This window comes from Rattus rattus, chromosome X (assembly GCF_011064425.1).
Source record: "Rattus rattus isolate New Zealand chromosome X, Rrattus_CSIRO_v1, whole genome shotgun sequence".
Taxonomy (NCBI): Eukaryota; Metazoa; Chordata; class Mammalia; order Rodentia; family Muridae; genus Rattus; species Rattus rattus.
The window spans coordinates 38,599,712-38,611,254 of record NC_046172.1 but is presented as its reverse complement, the minus strand read 5'-3'; the positions used below and the strand labels follow the sequence as shown (position 1 = coordinate 38,611,254).

At 37.7% G+C, this 11,543-nt stretch overlaps 1 pseudogene; it reads left to right on the top strand.

Annotated features, from left to right (window-relative positions):
• Positions 1–347: 347 nt before the first annotated feature.
• Positions 348–757, top strand: LOC116889263 (annotated as a pseudogene).
• Positions 758–11,543: the final 10,786 nt, after the last annotated feature.

Below are 11,543 nucleotides of genomic sequence, written 5' to 3'. Positions count from 1 at the left end.
GGGACTAAACCACTACCGAAAGACTATTCATGGACTGACCCAGAGCTCCAACTGCATATGTATATGAGAATAGTCTTGCTAGGGCACCAGTGGAAGGGGAAGCCCTTGGTCCTGCTCAGGTTGGACCCCCAGTGCAGGGGAATATGGGTGGCAATAATGGGGATGTATAGGGGCAATACCCGTATGAGGAGAGGGAGGGAAGGGAATGAGGACTTATGGACAGGAAACTGGGAAGGGGAATAACCTTTGAAATGTAAGTAAAGAAATATATCTAATAAAATCTAAAAAAAGAAATTAGGCTCTTTCCGCCATCTTGGCACCTTTGAAGGTGAGGGGAGTTTCTGCTGCTGAACTTTGAGGGCAGATATCTAGAGCCTGCTGGGAACAGGACTTGTAAAAAAAAGTATGTCTGGAAGGCTGTGGTGCAAGGCCATTTTTGCTGGCTACAAGCGAGGCCTCCAGAACCAAAGAGAGCTCTTCTTAAAATTGAAGGTGTTTATGCCCAAGATGAAACTGAGTTCTACTTAGGCAAGAGGTGTGCTTATGTGTACAAAGCAAAAAACAGTACAGTGACTCCTGGAGGCAAACCAAACAAAACCAGAGTGATCTGGGGAAAAGTAACTCGGGCCCATGTTAACAGTGGCATGGTTCGTGCCAAATTCCGAAGCAACCTTCCTGCAAAGGCTATTGGACACAGAATCCGTGTGATGCTGTACCCATCCCAGATTTAAACTAATGGAGAGTAAATAAATAAAAGTAGATTTGAAAAGAAAAGAAATTAGAAGAAGGATGATAAGAGAGGGCAATGGCTGTTAAAATGACTGAACACATTATACATGCAGGAACATGTCATGATGCATTCTATTATTTTGCACAATAAAATACATTAATAGAAATATTACTAAAATAGTTCCTGCAACTAATTATTTATTCCACATGTGGGTTGTTGCATGTAGAACACTTTTTGATTTTCTTTCACTTAAATAATGAATTTTCAACTGTTTAGCTCACAATGACATCATTGGATTTTTCTCAATTTATAAGTAGGTTTTAGCATAACTTCATTCATCATCACAGATATGTTCTTTTGCCTTGTTTGACAAATGTGACAATTTGAATCATTCTTCATTGGTTTGTTTAGAATAGGGTGAAGGGGAAATTAATTGGTTTGAAAAGTCGGGTCTTCCCTTTTCCTTCTGTAAAATTTTCATTTTTTTCTTGGAATTGGAAATATGGAATTTGAGGTGTTGAAATTAGCCAACCTGTTATTTAATACTGGTTTCATTTATTTCTAGCTGATTTCTGTGGCTAACATATTGACTTCTCACCATTATTTAATTTTTTCATTTATAAATCAGGATTAAATTAATTTGTATCTTAAAGAATTATTATAATAATTAGAGTTAATAGGTGGATTGTACACTACACTAGTTATTGAATGAAACCGTTGTAATTTCTTCTTTCTCAATCATTTTGGTGGCTTTCTGAGAAAATTGGTTTCTCTATACTGGTATTCTTTCTTGTCATCTATTTTTCTTCAATGTGTGCTACTTATTAATGTTTTACTTTGTTACTACATTTCTCCACATTCTTACTAGATTTGTGGTGTTTTTAAATCCACTTCATTGATTTAGATTTTTCACTGCACAGATTGATCTGCCATCTATTTCAGATCATTTGCTTTTTATAAATTTGATATTTTAGAGTCAATTGGGTCTAAAATACTAAGCTGCTTTTCTTTTTCATGTTGATTGGTACTTATATTTGCTCTGTTAGGTATTTTTTCAAGATCTAATAATTTGCTTCTTAATCATAAACACTCATTTCTTTTCAAAATTTGGGTGTAGAAATAGTCTTTCAGATAGGATAGCCTACATTTCATGATGGTCTGTTCGTGATGTTTTCTTTGGCTTTCTTCAATCTGTTGGCCAAAAGTTTAACATAATCTACAATCTCCTTGTATTTCTTAGTAAGTTGTTTCTTAAGAGCAATATGTTGTTTTTTTGTGTTTCAGGAAACATGGATTGGTTCTTTGGTTCTGGGCTTCTTACTGCCTTTTAAAAAGGGTTTTATGATTCCTCCTATACATAATAGTCAAAATAACAAATGCATAAAACAAAGAATATTAAAAGCAGTAAGGGAGAAAAGATCAAGTAACATATAAAGGCAGACATATCAGAATTATACCAGACTTCTCACCAGAGACTTAAGACAGAAGATCCTGGACCTATGTCATACAGACCCTAAGAGAAGAGCCCAGGCTACTATATACAGCAGAAGTATCAATTAACATTGAGGGAGAAACCAATATATTCCTTGACAAAACCAAATTTACCAATATTTTTCTACAAAGCCAGCCCTACAAAGGATAATAAATGGCAAAGCCCAACACAAGGAGGTAAGATACACCTAGAAAGAGCAAGAGAGTAATCTCTTTGCAAGAAAACCAAAAGACGAGAAGCACACAAACATAATCTCACCTCCAAATATGAAAATAATAATAAGCAACAGTCACTATTCCTTAATATCTCTCAACATTACTGGACTCAATTCCCCAATAAAAAGATAGAGACTAACAGACTGGATATATAACAAGGACCCAGCATTTTGCTGCCTATGGAAACACACCTCAGAGACAAAGACAGACACTACCTCAGAGTGAAAGGCTGGAAAACCACTTTCCAATCATCAAATGGTCTGAAGAAGCAAGCTGGAATAGCCAATCTAATATCGAATATAATCGGCTTTCAACCAAAAGTCAGCAAAAAAGATAAGGAAGGACACTTCATAAATGTCAAAGGAAAAATCCACCAAGATGCACTCCCAATCCTAAATATATATGCTACAAATACAAGGGCACCTACATACATAAAATAAACCTTACTATAGATCAAATCAAACATTGCATCTCACACAAAAATAGTAGGAGATTTCAACACTCTACTCTCATCAATTGACAGATCATGGAAACAGAAATTAAACAGAGGCATAGAGAAACTAACAAAAGTTATGAAACAAATGGAATTAACAGATATTTATAGAACATTCCATCCCAAAACAAAAAGATATAACTTCGAACCAACTCATGGTACCTTCTCAATAATTGGCCATATAATTTGTCACAAAACAAGCCTCAACAGATACAGAAAGATAGAAATAATCCCATGCATCCCATCAGATCACCACGGACTAAGACTGGTCTTCAATAAAAACAATAATGAAAGAATGTCCAAATATACAAGGAATTTGAACAATGCTCTACTCAATGATAACTTGGTCAAAGAAGAAATAAAGAAAGAAGGAATAAAGAAATAAAGAAAGAAACTAAAGACTTCTTAGAACTCAATGAAAATGAAGGTGCAACATACACAAAGTTATGGGACACAATAAAAGCTGTGCTAAGAGGAAAACTCATAGCTCTGAGTGCCTGCAGAAAGAAATAGGAGAGAGCATACATCAGCAGCTTGACAGCATACCTAAATGCTCTAGAACAAAAGAAGCAAGGACACACAAGAGGAGTAGAAGGCAGGAAATAATCAAACTCAGGGCTGAAATCAACCAAGTAGAAACAAAGAAGACTGTAAAAAGAATCAACAGAACAAAAAGGTGGATCTTTGAGAAAATCAGCAAAGTAGATAAACAATTAGCCAGAGTAACCAGAGGGCACAGAGAGTGTTTGCAAATTAACAAAATCAGAAATGAAAAGGGAGACATAACAACAAAATCAGAAGATATTTAAAAAATCATCAGATCCTATTCCAAAGACTATATTCAACAAAACATGTAAATCTAGAAGAAAATATTAGGTACCAAAGTAAAACCAGAAACAGATGAACCATTTAAACAATCCCATATCTCCTATAAATAGAAGCAGCCATTAAAAAGTCTCCCAAACAAAAAGAGCCCAGGTCCAGGTTGGATTTGTGAAGAATCCTATCAGACCATCATAGAAGACGTCATACTAATTCTGTCCAAATTGTCCCACAAAACTGAAACAGATGGAGCACTACCAAATTCCTTCTATGAAGCCACAATTACTCTTATACCTAAACCACATAAAAACCCAACAAAGAAGGAAAACTTCAGACCAATTTCGCTTATGAATATTGATGAAAAAACACTCAATCATTCAATAAAATTCTTGAAAACTGAATCCAAGGACACATCAAAATGATTATCCATCATGATCAAGTTGGCTTCATTTCAGGTATGCAGGGATGGTTAAATATATGGAAAACCATCAAGGAAATCCACTACATAAACCAACACAAAGATAAAAATGACACGATCATTTTAATAGATGCTGAGAAACATTTGACAAAATTCAACACGCCTTCATGATAAAAGTCCTGGAAAGAACAGGAATTCAAGGCCCACACCTAAACACAGTAAATTCCATATACACCAAACCAGTAGCTAACATTAAACTAAATGGAGAGAAACTTGAAGCAATCCCACTAAAATCAGGGACTCGACAAGGCTGCCCACTCGCTCCCAACTTATTAAATATAGTTCTTGATGTCCTAGCCAGAGCAATCAGACCACAAAAGGAGGTCAAAGGGATACAAATTGGAAAGGAAGAAGTCAAAATATCATTACTGACAGATGATATGATAGTATACTTAAGTGACGAAAAGTTCTACCAAAGAAATACTGAGCCTTAGAAACGAATTCAGCAAAGTGGCTAGGTATAAAATTAACTCAAACAAATCAGTAGCCTTCCTCTACACAAAAAATAAACAGGCTGAGAAAGAAATTATGGAAATGACACGCTTCTTTTTTTTCTCCACCATTATTAAATTGGGTATTTCTTATTTACATTTCAATTGTTATTCCCTTTCCCGATTTCCAGGCCAACATGCCCTAAACCCTCCTGGCTCCCCTTCTATATGGTTGTTCCTCCCCATCTTCCCCCATTACCGTCATCCCCCAACAATCCTGTTCACTGAGGATTCAGTCTTGGCAGTAACAAGGGCTTCCCCTTCCACTGGTGCTCCTACTAGGCTATTCTTTGCTACCTATGAAGGTAGAGCCCAGGGTCAGTCCATGTATAGTCAATGGGTAGTGGCTTAGTCGCTGGAAGCTCTGGTTGTTTGGCATTGTTGTTCATATGGGGACTCGAGCCCCTTCAAGCTCTTTCAGTCCTTTCTCTTATTCCTTCAATGGGGGTCCCATTCTCAGTTCAGTGGTTTGCTGCTGCCATTCGCATATGTGTTTTGACATGTTCTGGCTGTGTCTCTCAGGAGAGATCTACATCCGGTAACTGTCAGCCTGCACTTCTTTGCTTCATCCATCTTATCTAGTTTGGGGGCTGTATATGTATGGGCCACATGTGGGGAAGGCGTTCCTTCAGCCTTTGTTCTAAACTTTGCCTCCCTATTCCCTGCCAAGGGTATTCTTGTTCCGCTTTTAAAGAAGGAGTGGAGAATTAGCATTTTGGTCATCCTTCTTGAATTTCATGTGTTCAGTGCATCTAGGGTAATTTGAGCATTCGGGCTAATATCCACTTATCAATTAGTGCATACCATGTGTCCTTTTCTGTGATTGGGTTACCTCACTCAGGATGATATTTTCCAGTTCCATCCATTTGCCTATGAATTTCATAAAGTCATTGTTTTTGATAGCTGAGTAATATTCCATTGTGTAGATGTACCACATTTTCTGTATCCATTCCTCTGTTGAAGGGCATCTAGGTTTTTTCCAGCTTCTGGCTATTATAAATAAGGCTGCTATGAACATAGTGGAGCATGTGTCTTTGTGATATGTTGGGGCCTCTTTTGGGTATATGCCCAAGAGAGGTATAACTTGGTCTTCAGGTAATACAATGTCCACTTGTCTCAAGAACCTACCGACTGATTTTCAGAATGGTTGTACCACTCTGCAATCCCACCAACAATGGACGAGTGTTCCTCTTTCTCCACATTCTTGCCAGCATCTGTTGTTGCAGGAGTTTTGACATTAGCCATTCTGACTGGTGTGAAGTGGCATCTCAGGGTTGTTTTGATTTGCATTTCCGTTATGACTAAAGATCTTGAACATTTCTTTAGGTGCTTCTCAGCCATTTGGCATTCCTCAGCTGTGAATTTTGTTTAGCTCTGAAACCCATTTTTTTCTTTTCTTTTCTTTTCTTTTTTTTTATTAACTTGAATATTTCTTATATACATTTTAGTGTTATTCCTTTCCTGTTTCAGCAAACATCCCCTTCCCCCCCTTTCCTTATGGGTGTTCCCTCCCCACCCTCCCCCCATTGCACCCCCTCCCCCGACAGTCTAGTTCACTGGGGTTCAGTCTTAGCAGGACCCAGGGCTTCCCCTTCCACTGGTGCTCTTACTTAGATATTCATTGCTACCTATGAGGTCAGAGTCCAGGGTCAGTCCATGTATAGTCTTTTTAGGTAGTGGCTTAGTCCCTGGAAGCTCTGGTTGCTTGGCATTGTTGTACATATGGGGTCTCGAGCCCCTTCAAGCTCTTCCAGTTCTTTCTCTGATTCCTTCAACGGGGTCCCTATTCTCCAGTTCAGTGGTTTGCTGCTGACATTCGCCTCTGTATTTGCTGTATTCTGGCTGTGTCTCTCAGGAGCGATCTACATCCGGCTCCTGTCTGTCTGTACTTCTTTGCTTCATCCATCTTGTCTAATTGGGTGGCTGTATATGTATGGGCCACATGTGGGGCAGGCTCTGAATGGGTGTTCCTTCAGTCTCTGTTTTAATCTTTGCTTCTCTCTTCCCTTCCAAGGGTATTCTTGTTCCCCTTTTAAAGAAGGAGTGAAGCATTCACATTTTGATCATCCGTCTTGAGTTTCATTTGTTCTAGGCATCTAGGGTAATTCAAGAATTTGGGCTAATAGCCACTTATCAATGAGTGCATACCATGTATGTCTTTCTGTGATTGGGTTAGCTAACCTCAGGATGATATTTTCCAGTTCCAACCATTTGCCTACAATTTCATAAAATCGTTGTTTTGATAGCTGAGTAATATTCCATTGTGTAGATGTACCACATTTTCTGTATCCATTCCTCTGTTGAAGGGCATCTGGGTTCTTTCCAGCTTCTGGCTATTATAAATAAGGCTGCGATGAACATATAGTGGAGCACGTGTCTTTTTTTATATGTTGGGGCATCTTTTGGGTATATGCCCAAGAGAGGTATAGCTGGATCCTCAGGCACTTCAATGTCCAATTTTCTGAGGAACCTCCAGACTGATTTCCAGAATGGTTGTACCAGTCTGCATCCCCACCAACAATGGAGGAGTGTTCCTCTTTCTCCGCATCCTCGCCAGCATTTGATGTCACCTGAGTTTTTGATCTTAGCCATTCTCACTGGTGTGAGGTGAAATCTCAGGGTTGTTTTGATTTGCATTTCCCTGATGACTAAATATGTTGAACATTTCTTTAGGTGTTTCTCAGCCATTCGGCATTCCTCAGCTGTGAATTCTTTTGTTTAGCTCTGAACCCCATTTTTAATAGGTTATTTGTCTCCCTACTGGTCTAACTTTTGAGTTCTTTGTATATTTTTTGGATATAAGGCCTCTATCTGTTGTAGGATTGGTAAAAGATCTTTTCCCAATCTGTTTGTTGCCGCTTTTGTCCTAACCACAGTGTCCTTTGCCTTACAGAAATTTGCAGTTTTTTATGAGATCCCATTTGTCGATTCTGATCTTAGAGCATAAGCCATTGGTGTTTTGTTCAGGAAATTTTTTCCAGTGCCCATGTGTTCCAGATGCTTCCCTAGTTTTTCTTCTATTAGTTTGAGTGTGTCTGGTTTGATGTGGAGGTCCTTGATCCACTTGGACTTAAGCTTTGTACAGGGTGATAAGCATGGATCGATCTGCATTCTTCTACATGTTGACCTCCAGTTGAACCAGCACCATTTGCTGAAAATGCTATCTTTTTTCCATTGGATGGATTTGGCTCCTTTGTCAAAAATCAAGTGACCATAGGTGTGTGGGTTCATTTCTGGGTCTTCAATTCTATTCCATTGGTCTATCTGTCTGTCTCTGTACCAATACCATGCAGTTTTTATCACTATTGCTCTGTAATACTGCTTGAGTTCAGGGATAGTGATTCCCCCTGAAGTCCTTTTTTGTTGAGGATAATTTTAGCTATCCTGGGTTTTTGTTATTCCAGATGAATTTGCAAATTGTTCTGTCTAACTCTTTGAAGAATTGGATTGGTATTTTGATGGGGATTGCATTGAATCTGTAGATCGCTTTTGGTAAAATGGCCATTTTTACTATATTAATCCTGCCAATCCATGAGCATGGGAGATCTTTCCATCTTCTGAGGTTTTCTTCAATTTTTTTCTTCAGTGTCTTGAAGTTCTTATTGTACAGATCTTTTACTTGCTTTGTTAAAGTCACACCGAGGTACTTTATATTATTTGGGTCTATTATGAAGGGTGTTGTTTCCCTAATTTCTTTCTCGGCTTGTTTCTCCTATGTGTAGAGGAAGGCTACTGATTTATTTGAGTTAATTTTATACCCAGCCACTTTGCTGAAGTTGTTTATCAGCTTTAGTAGTTCTCTGGTGGAACTTTTGGGATCACTTAAATATACTATCATATCATCTGCAAATAGTGATATTTTGACTTCTTTTTTTCCGATCTGTATCCCCTTGACCTCCTTTTTGTTGTCTGATTGCTCTGGCTAGAACTTCAAGAACTATATTGAATAAGTAGGGAGAGAGGGGCAGCCTTGTCTAGTCCCTGATTTTTAGTGGGATTGCTTCAAGTTTCTCTCCATTTAGTTTAATGTTAGCTACTGGTTTGCTGTATATGGCTTTTACTATGTTTAGGTATGGGCCTTGAATTCCTATTCTTTCCAGGACTTTTTATCATGAAGGGTGTTGAATTTTGTCAAATGCTTTCTCAGCATCTAATGAAATGATCATGTGGTTTTGTTCTTTCAGTTTGTTTTATAATGGATCATGTTGATGGTTTTGCGTTATATTAAACCATCCCTACATGCACCTGGGATGAAACCTACTTGATCATGGTGGATGATTGTTTTGATGTGCTCTTGGATTCAATTTGCCAGAATTTTGTTGAGTATTTTTTTATGTCGATGTTCATAAGAGAAATTGATCTGAAGTTCTCTTTCTTTGTTGGGTCTTTGTGTGGTTTAGGTATAAGAGTAATTGTGGTTTCATAGAAGGAATTTGGTAGCCCTCCATCTGTTTCAATTTTGTGGAATATTTTATATAGTATTGGTGTGAGGTCTTCCATGAAGGTCTGATAGAATTCTGCACTGAACCAATTGTACCTGGGCTCTTTTTGGTTGGGAGACCTTTAATGACTGCTTCTATTTCCTTAGGAGTTATGGGGTTGTTTAACTGGTTTATCTGTTCCTGATTTAACTTCAGTACCTGGTATCTGTCTAGGAAATTGTCCACTTCCTGCAGTTTTTCAAGTTTTGTTCAATATAGGCTTTTGTAGTAGGATCTGATGATTTTTTGAATTTCCTCTGATTCTGCAGTTATGTCTCCCTTTTCATTTCTGATTTTGTTAATTTGGAGACACTCCCTGTGTCCTTTGTTTATTCTGGCTAAGGGTTTATCTATCATGTTGATTTTTCTTAAAGAACCAGCTTTTGGTCTGTTCATTCTTTGTATAGTCCTTTTTGTTTCTACTTGGTTGATTTCAGCTTTGAGTTTGATTGTTTCCTGCCTTCTACTCCTCCTGCGTGTATTTGCTTCTTTTTTTCTAGTTTTGTTAGTTGTGTTGTCAAGCTGCTGATCTATGCTCTCTCCTGTTTCTTTCTGCAGGCACTCAGAGTTACGAATTTTCCTCTTAGTACAGCTTTCATTGTGTCCCATAAATTTGGGTATGTTGTACCTTCGTTTTTATTAAATTCTTAGAAGTCTTTAATTTCTTTCTTTATTTCTTCCTTGCCCAGCTTATCATTGAGTAAAGCATTGTACTCTTTCCATGTATATGTGGGCCTTCTTTCCTTATTGTTATTGAAGCCCAGCTTTAGCCCGTGGTGGTCTGACAGGACACATGGGATTATCTCTATCTTCCTGTATCTATTGAGGCCTGTTTTATGACCAATTATATGGTCAATTTTGGAGAAAGTACCATGAGATGGTGAGAAGAAGGTATATCCTTTTGTTTCAGGTTTCAATGTTCAATAAATATCTGTTAATTCCATTTGGTTCATGACTTCTGTTAATCTAAGTCTCTGTTTAATTTTTGTTTCCATGATCTGTCCGTCGATCAGAGTTGGGTGTTGAAATCTCCTACTATTATTGTGTGAGGTGAAATGTGTACTTTGAGCTTTAGTAAGGTTTATTTTATGTATGTAGATGCTCTTGTATTTGGAGCATAGATATTTAGGATTGAGAGTTCATCATGGTGGATTTTTCCTTTGATGCATATGACATGTCCTTACTTATCTTTTTGATGACTTTTGGTTGAAAATTGATTATATTCAATGTTAGAATGGCTACTCCCGCTTGCTTCTTCAGACCATTTGATGATTGGAAAGTAGTTTTCCAGAGTTTACCACTGAGGTAGTGTCTGTTGTTGCCTCTGAGGTATGTTTCTTGTAGGCAGCAAAATGCTGGGTCCTCATTGCATATCCAGTGTGTTAGTCTGTGTCTTTTTATTGGGGAATTGAGTCCATTGATGTTGAGAGATATTTAGGAATAGTGATTTTTGCTTTCTGTTATATTCGTACTTGGATGTGAGATTATGTTTGTGTGCTTTCCTTCTCTTTGTTTTGTTTCCAAGATGATTAGTTTCTTGCTTTTTCTAGGGTATAGCTTTCCTCCTTATGTTGGGCTTTCCCATTTATTATCCTTTGTAGTGCTTGATTTATAGAAAGATATTGTGTAAATTTGGTTTTGTCATGGAATATCTTGGTTTCTCCATCTATGTTAATTGAGAGTTTTGCAGGATACAGTAACCTGGGCTGTCATTTGTGTTCTCTTAGGGTCTGTATGACATCTGTCCAGGATCTTCTGGCTTTCATAGTCTCTGGTGAGAAGTCTCGTGTAATTCTGATAGGTCTGCCTCTTTATATTAGTTGACCATTTTCCCTTATTGGTTTTAATATTTTTTCTTTGTTTTGTGCATTTGGTGTTTTCACCATTATGTGACAGGAGGAGTTTCTTTTCTGGTCCAATCTATTTGGAGCTCAGTAGGCTTCTTGTATGTTTATGGGCATATCTTTCTTTAGGTTAGGGAAGTTTTCTTCTATGATTTCGTTGAAGATATTTACTGGTCCTTTGAGTTGGGGGTCTTCACTCTCTTCTATACCTATTATGCTTAGGTTTGTTCTTCTCATTGTGTCCTGGATTTCCTGTATGTTTTGGAGCAGTACCTTTTTCTATTTTACATTATCTTTGACAGTTTTTTCCATGATTTCTATGCAATCTTTGGCTCCTGAGATTCTCTCTTCTATCTCTTATATTCTGTTGATGGTTCTTATATCTACAGCTCCTTGTCTCTTCCTTTGTTTTTCTATATCCTGGGTGGTCTCCCTTTGTGCTTTCTTTATTGTTTCTATTTCCAATTTTAATTCCTTCACCTGTTTGATTGTGTTTT